This window comes from Gavia stellata, chromosome 3 (assembly GCF_030936135.1).
Source record: "Gavia stellata isolate bGavSte3 chromosome 3, bGavSte3.hap2, whole genome shotgun sequence".
Taxonomy (NCBI): domain Eukaryota; kingdom Metazoa; phylum Chordata; class Aves; order Gaviiformes; family Gaviidae; genus Gavia; species Gavia stellata.
The window spans coordinates 36,114,418-36,128,846 of NC_082596.1; the positions used below are offsets into that span (position 1 = coordinate 36,114,418).

Below are 14,429 nucleotides of genomic sequence, written 5' to 3' on the forward strand. Positions count from 1 at the left end.
GTCAAAGGCAACTCTTGATTCAATTGACATTGTATTCTGGTGCTGACAGGTGAAGGCTAAAGTTCTGATTAATTCATTTTCCTTTCACTATAAACATTTTCTTTTTCCCCCGAAGGCCCATTCAATCTAGAAAATTGATGGCCCTTGGCAGTACTGGTCATACTTATGTGGTCACTAAATATGCAAGAGGGCTTTGACTTGTAACTTCTCCCTGAATTTTCAGATCTGTCTGGACCCTGTTCAATGAGTGAGCAAAAGCACAAAGTTTCAGCAAGCCAATAACTGACGTATTTCCAGCGATGAACAGTTCTGTTCTCTGATCTGTTTTTTTGTTTCCGCACAGGCAAACAAATAACTTTAGTGGGAGTTTTGACTGTGTAATGAATTTAGGAAGCCTTCCAAAACAGGACTAGGCTGTGAGGGTAGTAACAGTGCAACAAATAGGCAACTTTTTCCCCAACTAGCTGCAGAGAAAGAACAGAGATGGGACTGAGCAACAGAATTTGGACCCAGATTCAAGTTGGATTCAATCACCAGTGGAATGAAGATATTCTGAATTTTAATTATTCACAACAGAACACATGAAGATAGATCCCTGTTCTGCAAATGACAGGCATGTATAGAATCTGTAAAGAAAAATTCCAGATGTGGAACTAAATCTTTCCTGAGTTGCAATCATATTTTGTCAATATTTACCATTTCCCAGATTACTGGCTTTTTCCTGGGTTTTGTTCTTTGTTTTGCCACTGAAAAAATACTATGCAGTGAAACTGTTTATTAATCCTGAGAACGTGTTCTTGAGGAGAATAAATTAGGAAAAATGCTGCTTACTCAGAAGCAGCATAAATCAGGCTTGAGGGAGAGTATAGGACAGAACTGTAGTCTCCTTCATCCTAAGTGAGAATCATAATTATGGGCTCTTGGGTAAAATCAGTACTTTTTTCTCTAGGACTCTTGTGACTCCAGCTTGTTTTCCTATAGGCTTTTATGGCAAACACAAGAAAGCACATGCTTCATTTTCAGTTGAAATATGTGTTTCCTTCAGCTGGAAATGAATGGAACCAAGAACTCTGTCGGGGTGAGAAGATCTGAAATGTCTATCTGTCATATTGATCTGCCTGGCGTTTGGTTTTGATCTGGACACTGAACAACAACAAGAAAAAATAATCCATTGTTACATTGCCTTAGTGAACAAGAATTAGATCTAACGGAGGAAATTTTTACTTTGTTTAATGCAACAGTATCCACGGTGATGCCAGTGATCTAAGGTAAGGATCTGGTCAATGCTAACCATGTCAAGCCAGTGCTTTCGTGCTAATAAATGACGTTAAGAGGCAAAAGTAAAGAGCCCTGTTAATGCAGGTATCTGATCCTGGCCCTGGGTGAAGCTGTCAGTGCTGTGCCACACAGAGAAGCCCTCCAGGCTGAATTTGGACACTCATGTCCCCATACTCTTCAGCTAGTACCTTCCTTTCCCATGATAAACTCCATTAGGTATTCCATAGCGTGTGACAAGCCTCTGCACGCCAGCCCTTAATGGAATGGTTGCTTAAAGCAAGAATTTGATTGTTTGGAACAAAGGCTTTTGGCCCAAACAGTATGACTCTGTCCATTTACATCATGAAATGCTATGTCCAATCTAAGAACACGTTATCTTACCCATCCAGCAGTCATCTGCTAAGTATACTAAGTATACTATGAACTAATTGGTAACATATTTGAAATAATGACTCTGTAAATAGAGCAGGCCTTAATTTTACACAGTTCTGAGGGACATCCGCAGTCTCTCTGAGGTCAACACTCTACACAAACAAATACTCGTTTCAAAGTGACTTATGGAAATATAACCTCATATGAGCTCTGTTTAACAGACAGATTGGAATATTTGGGACCTGCATGTTTGGTGTTTACCTGCCAAAATACAAATGACAGTGGAAAGTGTGACAAGTGCTAACAAGGAGTGTAGGAAGCAGGGAACCTTTTCTCTTTCCCAGTTACATATTCTTGGGCTGGCTGGGCAAAGCACTAATGTGCTGTCTAGACATTTATACAGAAACTGATTTGGTTTGTATGATGGTGAGTTATATAAATGACTAATTACCCTGTATCTTACATGAGCCATCTTTGACTGCCATATATTTTATTGAGATGAGCATATTAAGAGTCATAAACGCTATACGGTAAATTCAGAAAAGTCCCATGTAACTTAATTTTCATAGATAAGAAATGCAAAACAGTCTTTCCAGTGTACCATGATTTTCTTCAGGAAGTAAATCCATTAGGAAAAAGAAAGCTTTCTAATGCAATGACAGGGAGCACAGTATAGTCATCTGCATGTGGGACTGGGACGCACAAATTGTTCCAGCTGCCACAGGGCAGCTCTCTTTATCAGATCTAATTTACCCATCTTTTATCAAGCCATGTGAGAGACATCTTAATTGTGAAGGGAGGGATTCATCCTACCAAATGTCAGCTGTCTGAAGTTAGGCAGATGGTACCAGCTAGTCCTCAAGGTGGTGCTTACAATCAGAGAAGAGGGGCACCTCTTTGAGATATCTGTTGTAGAACTGGGTCAGTGACCCTCTGGAGCCTCCCATCTCTTGCTGCTGACTATCAAGAAACCACAGATATCTGGCTTAGACCTTGGTTTTAGCTTCCTGAAGTGGGGTGGGCTGAATTCCATATTTCTCTCACAGAGTATTATTGACACAGGTGAACCAAGGTTTTAAAATTCAGATCTGGAGACTAAGTTTTTCCCCAAATCAGGGTTATGTGATGCCTTTGATTTTGTTCCATCCATTACAGAGAGAGGATCTCACAGGTGTTTAGACTGGTACTAAGCTCAGTCAGGACAAACTGAAGAAAATGTCCCTGTGAGATATGAAACACCTGGTTGATATGACTGACTGATCCTGAAGGCAGATGAAAACACGAGACACCAATACAAGGTTTGTGACTTTGCTATTCCAACGCGCTGGTAAGCACAAAACATGACATGAGAACAATGCTATCAACCTGCAAACAACAGATTTTCCTTATTGTCGGCAGGAGGTATTCCAGACTGGATGCCTCATACTTATCTGGTGCTTTGCAACACAATTTTGAATCCAAATAGACTGAAATAATAATAATATGAAGGCCTTCAGAGAGTTACCTAGATCATGCTGGGTAACTCGGAGTCAGCAGAGATAATGAGGAAATGATTGGGTGAGAACATGAAAAAATGTTTAGTTTAAGCATTAGGTATGATTTTTGACAAGAATTTGTTGAAATCATATTCTCATCTGGCCTTCCTTAAACAGCCTCCTTCTTGAACTTTGTTGTGCCCTTGAAATCAAACAGGTTGAAAGCTTCTTTAAAATGCAAAGAATCAATAGCACTCAAAGATGCTGTGGTTAAGATGGAAAGCAGTGCAGGGTACATAATGTTACATCACCAGCCTGCATTGTTAAATCCTCATTAATACATATACAAAAAAATAAGGTTACATTCTATAATACTGGTTAGGCTAAATATACTGAGATCGGGTTTTATTATTCTGAAATAGAAAGCTCTGTGTATTAAAAGAAAAGTAAATGCATGCATTTTACTAAAATATGTTTGGGAGTATACTGACCAGCTTCAGTAAAATTACACACATTGACCTCGATGTGAGTCAAGCCATCTCCACAAAATGTTCTTTTCTTATATTTTCCATTTTTCTTTCCTGTAAATCAAGTTAATCCAAATATAAATAGTGTAAAATATAATGAATAACTGCTGTGAGGTCAGAAGTGGGTCAAAGATGGATAAAGAACTAATCTGAAGACCAAAGGCCATTGTATTTCAGATACACAGGTTTAAAGGTGGAGGAACCCTATAAAATGTAAATTAAATTTGGCAGGCTGAGGCTGGTGTGACTGACATCCTATTCTGGCCATCACAATCTGAATTCAGTTTGCTGCTATGCGCATCCACCTGTGTGAGAAACACTACTGAAGTGAAAACACAACATGCTATCTGGGAATTGATTTATTGTCATCATCCAAAAGAAATCCATTAACTCATCCAATTTAATGAATTAGTTTGATTCAGGTTCATTGATTTTACTTAGTTTTCTGGGCTAGGTATTAGTCTTACTTCATTATAATATGCCAGAAAAATACGTCCAAATATCACATACCTATACAAAGTTTGGTGTAATCTAATATTCTCCAGCCCCAAATAATTGGGACACCTATTTTTAATACAGTGACAAGACATACAACTGCTTTTACACATAACAGTATCAGGAATTCCTAATATGATTCATCTAAAAAATGTATTTCTAAATACCTGCTGATGAAATGTAGAAAACTTATAAATTTGATTAAACCTCATCAGAGGTCAGAGTCCTTCTTTTTCGCAAAGTTATCAGAGCCCAGTATTGGCTGCCTTGCTAAATGTGATCTTCCTCTCAGTTTGTTGTTTTAATTTTCTTTCCATTTAGATATTCAGTCTTAGGACAGTAATAGTAAATACAATGAAAGTACAATACTGCTGGAACACTGCTTACAGGGCTTTTGCAGGGGACGAGCCACAGCAGGGTATTTTACTCTAAGCCAATTGCTGCAGATTGATCCTAAGAAAGACCATAAAGGCAAAACTGGTGAAAGGCTAAAAATCCAATCTGATGCTCCAGTACACGTCCAAATATCTGTACTTTAATGACTTCAATTATGGAGGAAATGAGTGCATTAGAGATAATGCTGCCCTGGCTAATGCAGCCTCTTCTTCCTCAAAAAGGCATTCAATTGACTTTCAGGACTCTCAGTTTTTTTACAAGAGTTGATGTCCTGGATTTACCTCACAAACCATTGTAGTGGATGAGATGTCCTACATCCTCTAATAAGTGGTTACTTTAAGTTTTGTGAGTATCATAAGAATATTTCACAAATTTATCTACTTTTCAACCTTCCTTTGCCATGTAGCCGGCTGAACGGCAGTCACATTTAAGGCCATATCCGGAGAAAGCTATTTCTTCTGCTTGATTTTAAACCCCTGGTTTTTAGAGGCTTAGGCATCTCACTAAATTTATTGGTAATTGGCCCTGAAAATGAAGTCCGAGATGAATGGAGTTCAGCACGCAAGTACTGGAACTTCACGACAGCAGGACTACTTCAGAGCTGTGGCCTGACGTTATTCCTCACCTGGGGCAGTGGTTTCAGGCATCTCCACAAGCACCAACCCATCAAGAACACTCTTCCTTTATGCAGCTGAGAAGATCCTGTCCATTTGGAAGGTCCTTCTAGCACTGAAAGAAAGTAGCCATGGGTAAAGCACAGGGTCCCACTGTTTATCCAGAAGGTGAAGACCTGGTGTTTTTGTGGCAGAATAAGTCCGACAGGGGAGATGCCCACCAGACCCTTCCCAGGGACATCTATTAGCTTCTCAGTAAAGTACTATCAGGCACAACACAGCTCTAAACTGGCTTCAGGTCTACTGCTGACTCCTTTTCAGCCAGTGTGGAGGATGAGCGGGAACGTTTTGGTCCACCTGCTCCAATGTGAGTAGCCAACCCAGTCTCTGTGGGACTGATTCCTCTGTCCAAGCTGTAAGAAGAAGGAACCAGGATTTTGTCAGCAGTTTTATATGCTTCAGATTACTGGACTGGATCCTCAGCTGGTAAAAAACATCATTAACCAAGCTGATATTTTTTGGTCAATGTACACCACTTGAGTATGTGATCCACTGTATTTTCCAGTGTTGAAATACCCAAAGTGAAAGGATTAAAGTATTTGTCATCTTGGTGCCTCAGTTCAATCTGCTGCAGAGTTCTGACAAAGTTATAGAGAAACTTCTCTTTTGATCATTAGGTGATAGACATAAAAGCAAGTGTCATTTTGAAAGTGAAGATGAAAATATAAACTATACAAACAGTTCTGAGAATTTATATAGTGCCACAGAACATTTCTCCTGAATTCCTATTTAGGAATTAGGCTTTTCTAGGGTGAGTAAGCCCAGGTGCACTGGCTGACGTCCATTTGACTAATTACATTCAGCTCAATATGAAGTTCTCTTTTCAGAGGAGCAATGTATTCTCTCTTCATCCTGACACGTTGTACAGTGGTGGTGCCTATTATTTCAAAGCTGCACCCAGCCTCAGAGACAGCTGCACTTTACTGATAGCTGAAACAATCCTTGTACCCATAGTTCATATTCTCTTTCAGACTCTGCTCTGCTTCACAGAACAGACTTGCATATTGCATGTCTTGTGTAAAAGTGCTTAAACTCTTTTGCAAACAGCTTTGAGAGGCACAGAAAAGCAAGTGAGTCACCTGGGTGATAGCTAGTCCTTCCATGACTGTAAGGAATGAAAAAGTATAAGTGGGGAGGAAAAGAGTTCAAGATCCTAACAGCCAGCTTCTGTGTCCAGAGGCACCCTTTGTAAGCTTGCGTGGAAAAGTAGAGACTAGCTCACATCTGCCCCAGCCATCAGTCAGTGAGATGTGCACAGAACATTAAAATACCTTATTTTTCCCAAAGACAACAAATTTCCCTCTGTCCTTTTTCATGTCTAGTAACCCACCTGGAGTAAGTACAATGTAGCATCCTTATTACCCAGTCTACCCCTGCACTGGGCAAACTTATGTCACCACAAAGTATTGGCTAGTACCCCTAACTAATGTGTGAGACCTGAGGAAAGTCAAAGGGTAAGACAAGAGTATGATACAAGAATGATCTTACTATTCATGACTGTTCTCCTTTTTTAAGTCTTCCACTTTGATCTGTCATCCTCCTTAGATTTTTCCTTCATCAGCTACAGCCTTCTGTCTGAATGCTATCATTTCCTAACTTGGTTTCATTACCAAGGGAGGTTTGCTTCTAAATCCATTAAGTGTCTTAAGATGTTTAGCCACGAGGTGTGGAAAAGGGCACTTTGTTTTGCCATGGAAGTAGTAGCACTGTGCACTGGTGTCTGATGCCATGCCATTTAAAACAATGGGCGTGCCTCCATCCTCTCCTTTAAATAGGTGTCTTCCACTTTTTAGTGTTTTCTTTCTTTTTTTTATCTTAATTCATGTCTGAACCAGGTTCAACGTCTTTAAAATGATACCAAGACAGAGCCAAATTCTATTCTGGTACGTGACTGGCTGCTAGTAAATCGTGACACACTTAATTTTTACTTCATTAGGAGTTTACTAGACAAGCTGTCATTACCCATGATACCATCATGGGGCATCAAAAGCTTTTTATGAGAATAGCATACGGGAAATGTTGTTCCTACAAAAAACCATTAACAGATATATTTATTTTATTACCATTCAACATATGGGAGGGAAAAATAAACCCAATGGTGTATTTGCCAAATGGAAAAAGACCAAGTTGGTTAGAGAGGAAAAATTAGTTTCAAACTTCTGACAAGATTTTACAATTAACAAAGAAATGTGAAATTAAATTAAACAAAACACAAAAATACATAATTGCACTCTTTTTACCATCATTGTTTATTCCTCCGAATAGTCCTGTTTACTCCTTTTCTGCCTCTTTTGCTCTGACTCGATTGAGCTGCCACCCCTTTCTCTGGTTTTCGTTGTAATCTCACACTTGGCCAAAGAACAGAGGAACTGAACAAAGCTGTTGATATGTAAATAACAGCTTTGAAGACAGAAGTACCAGATTGTTCCTAAAAAGAAAAAATGCAATTGCTTTTTTTTTTTTTGACCAGATTAAAAAAAATCCTGATGTATAATTCAAATGGTGCCTGAAATCAAAGATTCCATTATCTCTGAAGAATAATCATTTCAGTCAAACCAGTTATTTCCAAAGAGCTGTGGAAATTGTATTAAGAGTTCCAAAAGTTACATTCTAAATGTTGTTGACAAAATGGCTTATTTCAACCCTATTTCAGTTTCCATGTATTTCATTACAAGTATCTTTTGATAGGACATTTTAAGAGATGGGATGATTTTTCCCTACATAAAACCAGCTGAAGGCCAGATTCTCATGGCTTGGCTCCCACTAGGTGGTATCTGAATCACAGAGTCATAGAATGGCTGAGGTTGGAAGGGATCTCTGGATGTCATCTGGCCCAAGCCCCCTACTCAAGCAGGGTCACCTAGAGCTGGTTGCCCAGGACTGTGTCTGGATGACGTTTGAATATCTCCAAGGATAGAGATGGGTCACCATGTCCTTGGGTAACCTGTGCCAATGCTCAGTCTCCCTAACAGTGAAAAAGTGTTTCCTGATGTTCAAACATCCCATATGTTTCAGTTTGTGCCCATGCGTGGTTCCTCTGATCCCAGCGAGAGTCTCCCCCAGATCACAGAACTCATTATGGGTAGGCTCCAAAACTCACTGAAGTCAATGGCCAGTAATTTCTAATTTCTGGGCTTTGAACAGGACCCTGTATAACTAGAAGGATGAAATTATGTCCATTCTCTGCAACTGCAGTCTAGTCTCGTGTGCATTATTAAGGCCATATTTCTGTATGAAATCTGTCCATGGAATGATTTACAGGGATGACAGGTTTCATTTTTCGGTGAGATACCCTAATGCTTTAGACCCAACGTGCAGTTGGTGCTGTGCAGATAATATGCGGATTATGAATTGCACTTGCACAAATGTCATAGAATGAGCCTTAATAATGGAAGGGGCTTAATGCAAAACAGCCTCAAAAGGGAGTAATTGCTGTCGATGCATGCTGGCTCCACGTCTTGCCCCACAATACCCAGCTTGCCTGTGAAAGCTATTACCTCTGACGGAGGAATATGTTTACAGGTAAGAAGGGACTATTTGTAATTATCTCATCTACAGTGAACAAAGAGAATGCTTGTGTCATTTCAACATCCAGACCACTTCCGTTTCACAGAATCACAGAATCACAGAATCAGTACGGTTGGAAAATACCTGTAAGATCATCGAGTCCAACCTGAAAAAAAAAAGAAAAAAAAAAAAAAACAAAAAAAGCAACACCAAAAAACCCACAAAAAAAAAAAAAAACACAAAACCCACGCCACACAACAACAATAACAAGCCACAACCCACCCAACACCACACAGCACCATGTCCATCAAGCTACATCCCACAATGCCACATCCACATGCTCCTTGAATACCTCCAGTGAGGGTGACTCTACCACCTCCCTGGGCAGCCTATTCCAGTGTTTCACCACTCTCTCAGTAAAGAACTTTTTCCTAATGTCTAGCCTGAACCTCCCCTGTCGCAACTTGAGGCCATTTCCTCTTGTCCTGTTGCTAGTCACTTGGGAGAAGAGACCAACACCCACCTCTCTGCAACCCCCTTTCAGGTAGTTGTAGAGAGCGATAAGGTCTCCCCTCAGCCTCCTCTTCTCCAGGCTAAACAACCCCAGCTCCCTCAGCCGCTCCTCATAAGACTTGTGCTCCAGACCCCTCACCAGCTTCGTCGCCCTTCTCTGGACACGCTCCAGCACCTCAATGTCCTTCTTGTAGTGAGGGGCCCAAAACTGAACACAGTATTCGAGGTGCGGCCTTACCAGTGCCGAGTACAGAGGCATGATCACCTCCCTGCTCCTGCTGGCCACACCATTTCTGATACAAGCCAGGATGCCGTTGGCCTTCTTGGCCACCTGGGCACACTGCTGGCTCATATTCAGCCGGGTGTCGATCAACACCCCCAGGTCCTTTTCTGCAGGGGAACTTTCCAGCCACTCATCCCCAAGCCTGTAGCGTTGCCTGGGGTTGTTGTGGCCGAAGTGCAGAACCCGGCACTTGGCCTTATTGAACTTCATCCGGTTGGCCTCAGCCCATCGATCCAGCCTGTCCAGATCCCTCTGCAGAGCCTTCCTACCCTCAAGCAGATCAACACTCCCTCCCAACTTGGTGTCGTCTGCAAACTTGCTGAGGGAGCACTCTATCCCCTCATCCAGATCATCAATGAAGACATTAAACAAGACCGGTCCCAAAACTGAGCCCTGGGGGACTCCGCTTGTGACCGGCCGCCAGCTGGATTTCACCCCATTCACCACAACCCTCTGGGCTCGGCCATCCAGCCAGTTTTTTACCCAGCGAAGAGTGTACCTGTCTAAACCACGGGCCGCCAGCTTCTCCAGGAGAATACTGTGGGGAACAGTGTCAAAGGCTTTGCTGAAGTCCAGGTAGACAACATCCACAGCCTTCCCCTCATCCACTAGGCGGGTCACCTGGTCATAGAAGGAGATCAGGTTGGTCAAGCAGGACCTGCCTTTCATGAACCCGTGCTGGCTTGGCCTGATCCCTTGGGTATCCTGCACGTGTCTCGTGAGCGCCCTCAAGATGAGCCTCTCCATAACCTTCCCCGGCACCGAGGTCAGGCTGACAGGCCTGTAGTTCCCCGGATCCTCCTTCCGGCCCTTCTTGTAGATGGGCGTCACGTTGGCAAGCCTCCAGTCATCCGGGACCTCCCCCGTTGACCAGGACTGTTGATAAATGATGGAGAGCGGCTTGGCAAGCTCTTCCGCCAGCTCCCTCAGCACCCTTGGGTGGATGCCATCAGGCCCCATAGACTTATGAGTGTCCAGGTGGCATAGCAGGTTGTTAACTGCTTCCTCCTGGATCATGGGGAGCCTATTTTGCCCTCCATCCCTGTCATCCAGCTCAGGGGGACGGATGCCCTGAGGATACCTGGTGTGGCTATTAAAGACTGAGGCAAAGAAGGCATTAAGTACCTCAGCCTTTTCCTCATCCTTCGTGACAATGTTCCCCGCTGCATCCAGTAGAGGATGGAGATTCTCCTTGGCCCTCTTTTTGTTGTTAATGTATTTATAGAAGCTTTTTTTGTTGTCCCTCACGACCGTGGCCAGGTTGACCTCTAGCTGGGCTTTCGCCTTCCTAATTCCCTCCCTGCATGACCGAACGAGGTCCTTGTACTCTTCTTCACTTGCCTGCCCCTTCTTCCAGAGGTGGTAAGTTCTCTTTTTTTCCCCAAGCCTCAGCATAAGCTCCTTGTTCAGCCAGGCCGGCCGTCTTCCCCGCCGGCTCTTCTTACGGCACATGGGCACTGCCTGCTCCTGCGCCTTCAAGATTTCCTTCTTGAAGAGGGTCCAGCCTTCCTGGGCCCCTTTGCCCTTCAGGACCGTCTCCCAAGAGACCCTCCCGACCAGTACCAGAACTGTAACTGTTTAATGATGTTGCCCTGATACCGTGGATTGAGGACTATTCATGATGCCTAGCCACAGGGATCTAAATGTGGTCCAAAGTCATGGTTGCCAGTCCTTCTACTCTGAAGGGGAGGGTGCCACTTTTGCTAATACTGACTGCCTGAGCTCTTTGCATAGGGATTTACAATTTTCTGGATGTTAGGCAGGCCAGATTGTTGGACATGACAGGCAAATAGCTGATGCAGATGTATGGATAAAGTGCAGTAAGATTAGAGAGTCTTGGATGTATCAAAGTTGGTTTAAATACACAGTATATAACACTTACCACTTTTAGACCAGCTCGTGTTGATCAGTCTTCTTGCATAGAAAAGGGACAAAGGCAGGGCTCTCGAAAGGGCCATGAAGAGCAGGAGTGTTCCTCCTCCCACTGATAAACAGCGAGACTTGGGTATCAAACCTAGCTGGGAATCTACCTGCATCTGTTTTTTTCCTGGAATTGCAAATATTCCCATGCTCCTATGTGGCTTCAAGGGTAAAAATGAGCTCCTACTTTCTCTTAACTTGTCAGGCACAACCTGGCAGCCAGGTACTCCCACACTACCTTGTGCCCCTACTCTACCATAACCATTTGTGTTTGCTTTCTTGCCACCTCTCTCATTCAGTCTTTCTTTTTCTTGTTTATGAGTCTTTCTAATTCACCACATCTTTTTGTGAAAAACTGCACTTTTCTTTCTGACCCTGTATCTTCTTCATCTACGTATGCTGAAAGACCGCAAAGATATCTTAATTATTTTCCTATTGAAAACAGCATTGTGAAAAAAAATTATATTATTGCTTGCCCTGCTATAGTCTCATGTTGCTGGCAGTCACTAAGAACAAGAAAAATCAGACTTTAAGCAAAGCAGAACTTATCTTTTCTACATCTGTATCTTAGAAACAAATCCAGTTAAACAGTCTATGTGCCAGATAAGGAAAGGTAATCTTATGTCCCTATTAATTCTGAACTGATGCCAACTTCATCTGGCAATATGAGCTATTTATTTTTATTTACCTTTTGTCTATCAGGCACCTTGACTGTAATGCTCACCCATCACTTACCATCATACAGAACTGTAACCCTTCGGAAAACAGAACTCACCATCACTTTGGCAGTTTTCAGAATATGGACAGAATCAATAACAGATCAAACTGTCTCCACCAAAGTGTCCTGAAGAAGAGGGAAACTGGGCTGTTTAGCAGAGGCCAGTACATAATTTTTGAACTACCTGAACTTCACCTGAGATCCTCCTGAGCTTCCCCATGGTTCTCTCCAAAAGGTGAAAATTTAACTGTTTCTGAACACTGGGAAGGAGTCTCTGACACACACTTTCACACACTAAGGCACCTTATGTAGCTCTTAGACGACAGATGGCTGCAATAGTGGATGTACTCACTTCCACTCATTCACTACTGGGTAGAAAGATTTAAAAACAGGACACTTGATTCAGTTTGGGTAGTTCAAATAAATAATTTCTGAATCACGTTAATTTTTATTCACGAGGAGAATCAATAGTGCTCTCCCAGAAGCCACCAAGCTTTTTTTCCTTCTTCTACAGGAACTCAAGTGTTTTCCCTCTGGTATATCTAGTGCAGGTCTTGTACTAGCACTGGCATCCAAGACAGTTGTGCTTCTTTCAGGCAGTGCGGAGATTTACATTTCACTGTGGAATTCTTTGGCCCTGTGTGTTCACCCACTGAAGAAGCTCAGCACACTCCATCCCAATGCAGGGGACAAACGCAAGGTGGAAGCTACCATAAGCATATTCTGCAGGAGACTGTTTGCACCAGAGCATCTGATTACACTTTTGTTTGAAGGTGCTGCAAAACTAATGTGTTCAAGTGCCAGGCTGAATCAGTGCCTGAAATGAATTCGCCCTCTGAAGCAATTCAGCAACTCTCTAGTGGGGTGTTGGGTTTTTTCATCTTGTCCTTGTGCTGTAAGAATGCCCTTGGCCACTATGAAGCAGTTTAGAAAGGAGCAAACCACTTCTCACAGGGTTCATTTGACTGAAACCAGAATAAAATGCTATTCGCATCTGACAATCTCCCGTTGTGTCCAAGTCCAGGATAAGAATAAAGAATCTGAAGTCTATGCTCTTCAGTGTAGATCACAGTGACCAAAATGGAAGGTTTGAGAAATTTCAACTTGCTGACTTTCTTCCAGCATGAGCTGAGTTAAAATAGGCTTAAATCTCTGCACTTTAAACTCATCCGCTCACACAATATATATGTGTGTGTATATATATAAATTTAATGGCATATAATGGCAATAATCCCGTTTACCTCTGAGTAGACTGGAAGATTAAAGCTTTTGCCAAGCTACTGAGCAAACAGTCAGGCTGCAGCATCGTGCATGCCCTCTGTATATTCCAAGGCAAACAGAGCTTGGTTTTAATTAAAGCACAACTTGGACAAATAACTTACGGAGCCAGTTATTAGTCACACATTAGGTTGCCCCCAGAAACTACACAAATTAACCTGAAAAAACAGTGGGTTAATTAAACAGAAACTATACAACCTTAGGCACAGACTGTATTTTTTCTGTCTGTGGATGCGTAACACAAAAGAATCTCAATCCTGATGTGGCTTTCTGTGCTACTATGAGATAACATTTACTACTACTATGAATATCATTTTACACATATTTATTTTGATTCATCCCAAAGCTATTTCTGTTACAGAGGCTGGGGTCTGGATTATCAACTATTAGCACCATCATGATGTTATCATGTACAGAAAATACAGTAATTTGCATCGAAGGATCTCAAAATACTTATAACGTATTCATCAGAAACCTTTAAAAGTTTTTAACTGCTTATCTGCAACTGCACATCTGTGAGATTTTTACCCTTGATTAGATGGATTTCCTAATGTATCTATCATTCTTTAATTGAGAGAAAAACGTGAGTGATTGTAAATATTATACTTTTGCTTTGAACTTCATCCTTCACGAGAAATCCTTACAAGGATCGAAAATGTGATGACTTCTTATTTATTTAATCTGATTCTAGTAAGTGCCAAAAATGGGTGCAAGCCCACTACTGCCACTTAAGATTTGAAGAGAGCCTTTTGTGAACCTTGCTATTAAAATGGCCATGATAGTAGGAAGCAACTATAATTTGGCTATGAATCATAGAGCTATTCAGAGGAAGGCTCCTAGCAAAGACAAAGGCCCTGCTGTCCATTAAAAACCCATGAATTGCCTTCAGATAAATGCAGCTTGTCCTTCGATGTAATGCTACTCATCGCAATCCACCCAGCAGCCTCCATTGTTCGCCCTAATGAAAATACAGTCTATAACAGAGAAGCTCTC

The 14,429-nt window shown here is 41.9% G+C and overlaps 1 protein-coding gene across 1 annotated transcript in view; it reads right to left on the reverse strand.

Annotated features, from left to right (window-relative positions):
• The window catches only part of KCNB2 (potassium voltage-gated channel subfamily B member 2), a 179,407-nt gene that overhangs the window by 74,532 nt on the left and 90,446 nt on the right, over positions 1–14,429 (reverse strand). The window lies entirely within an intron of this gene.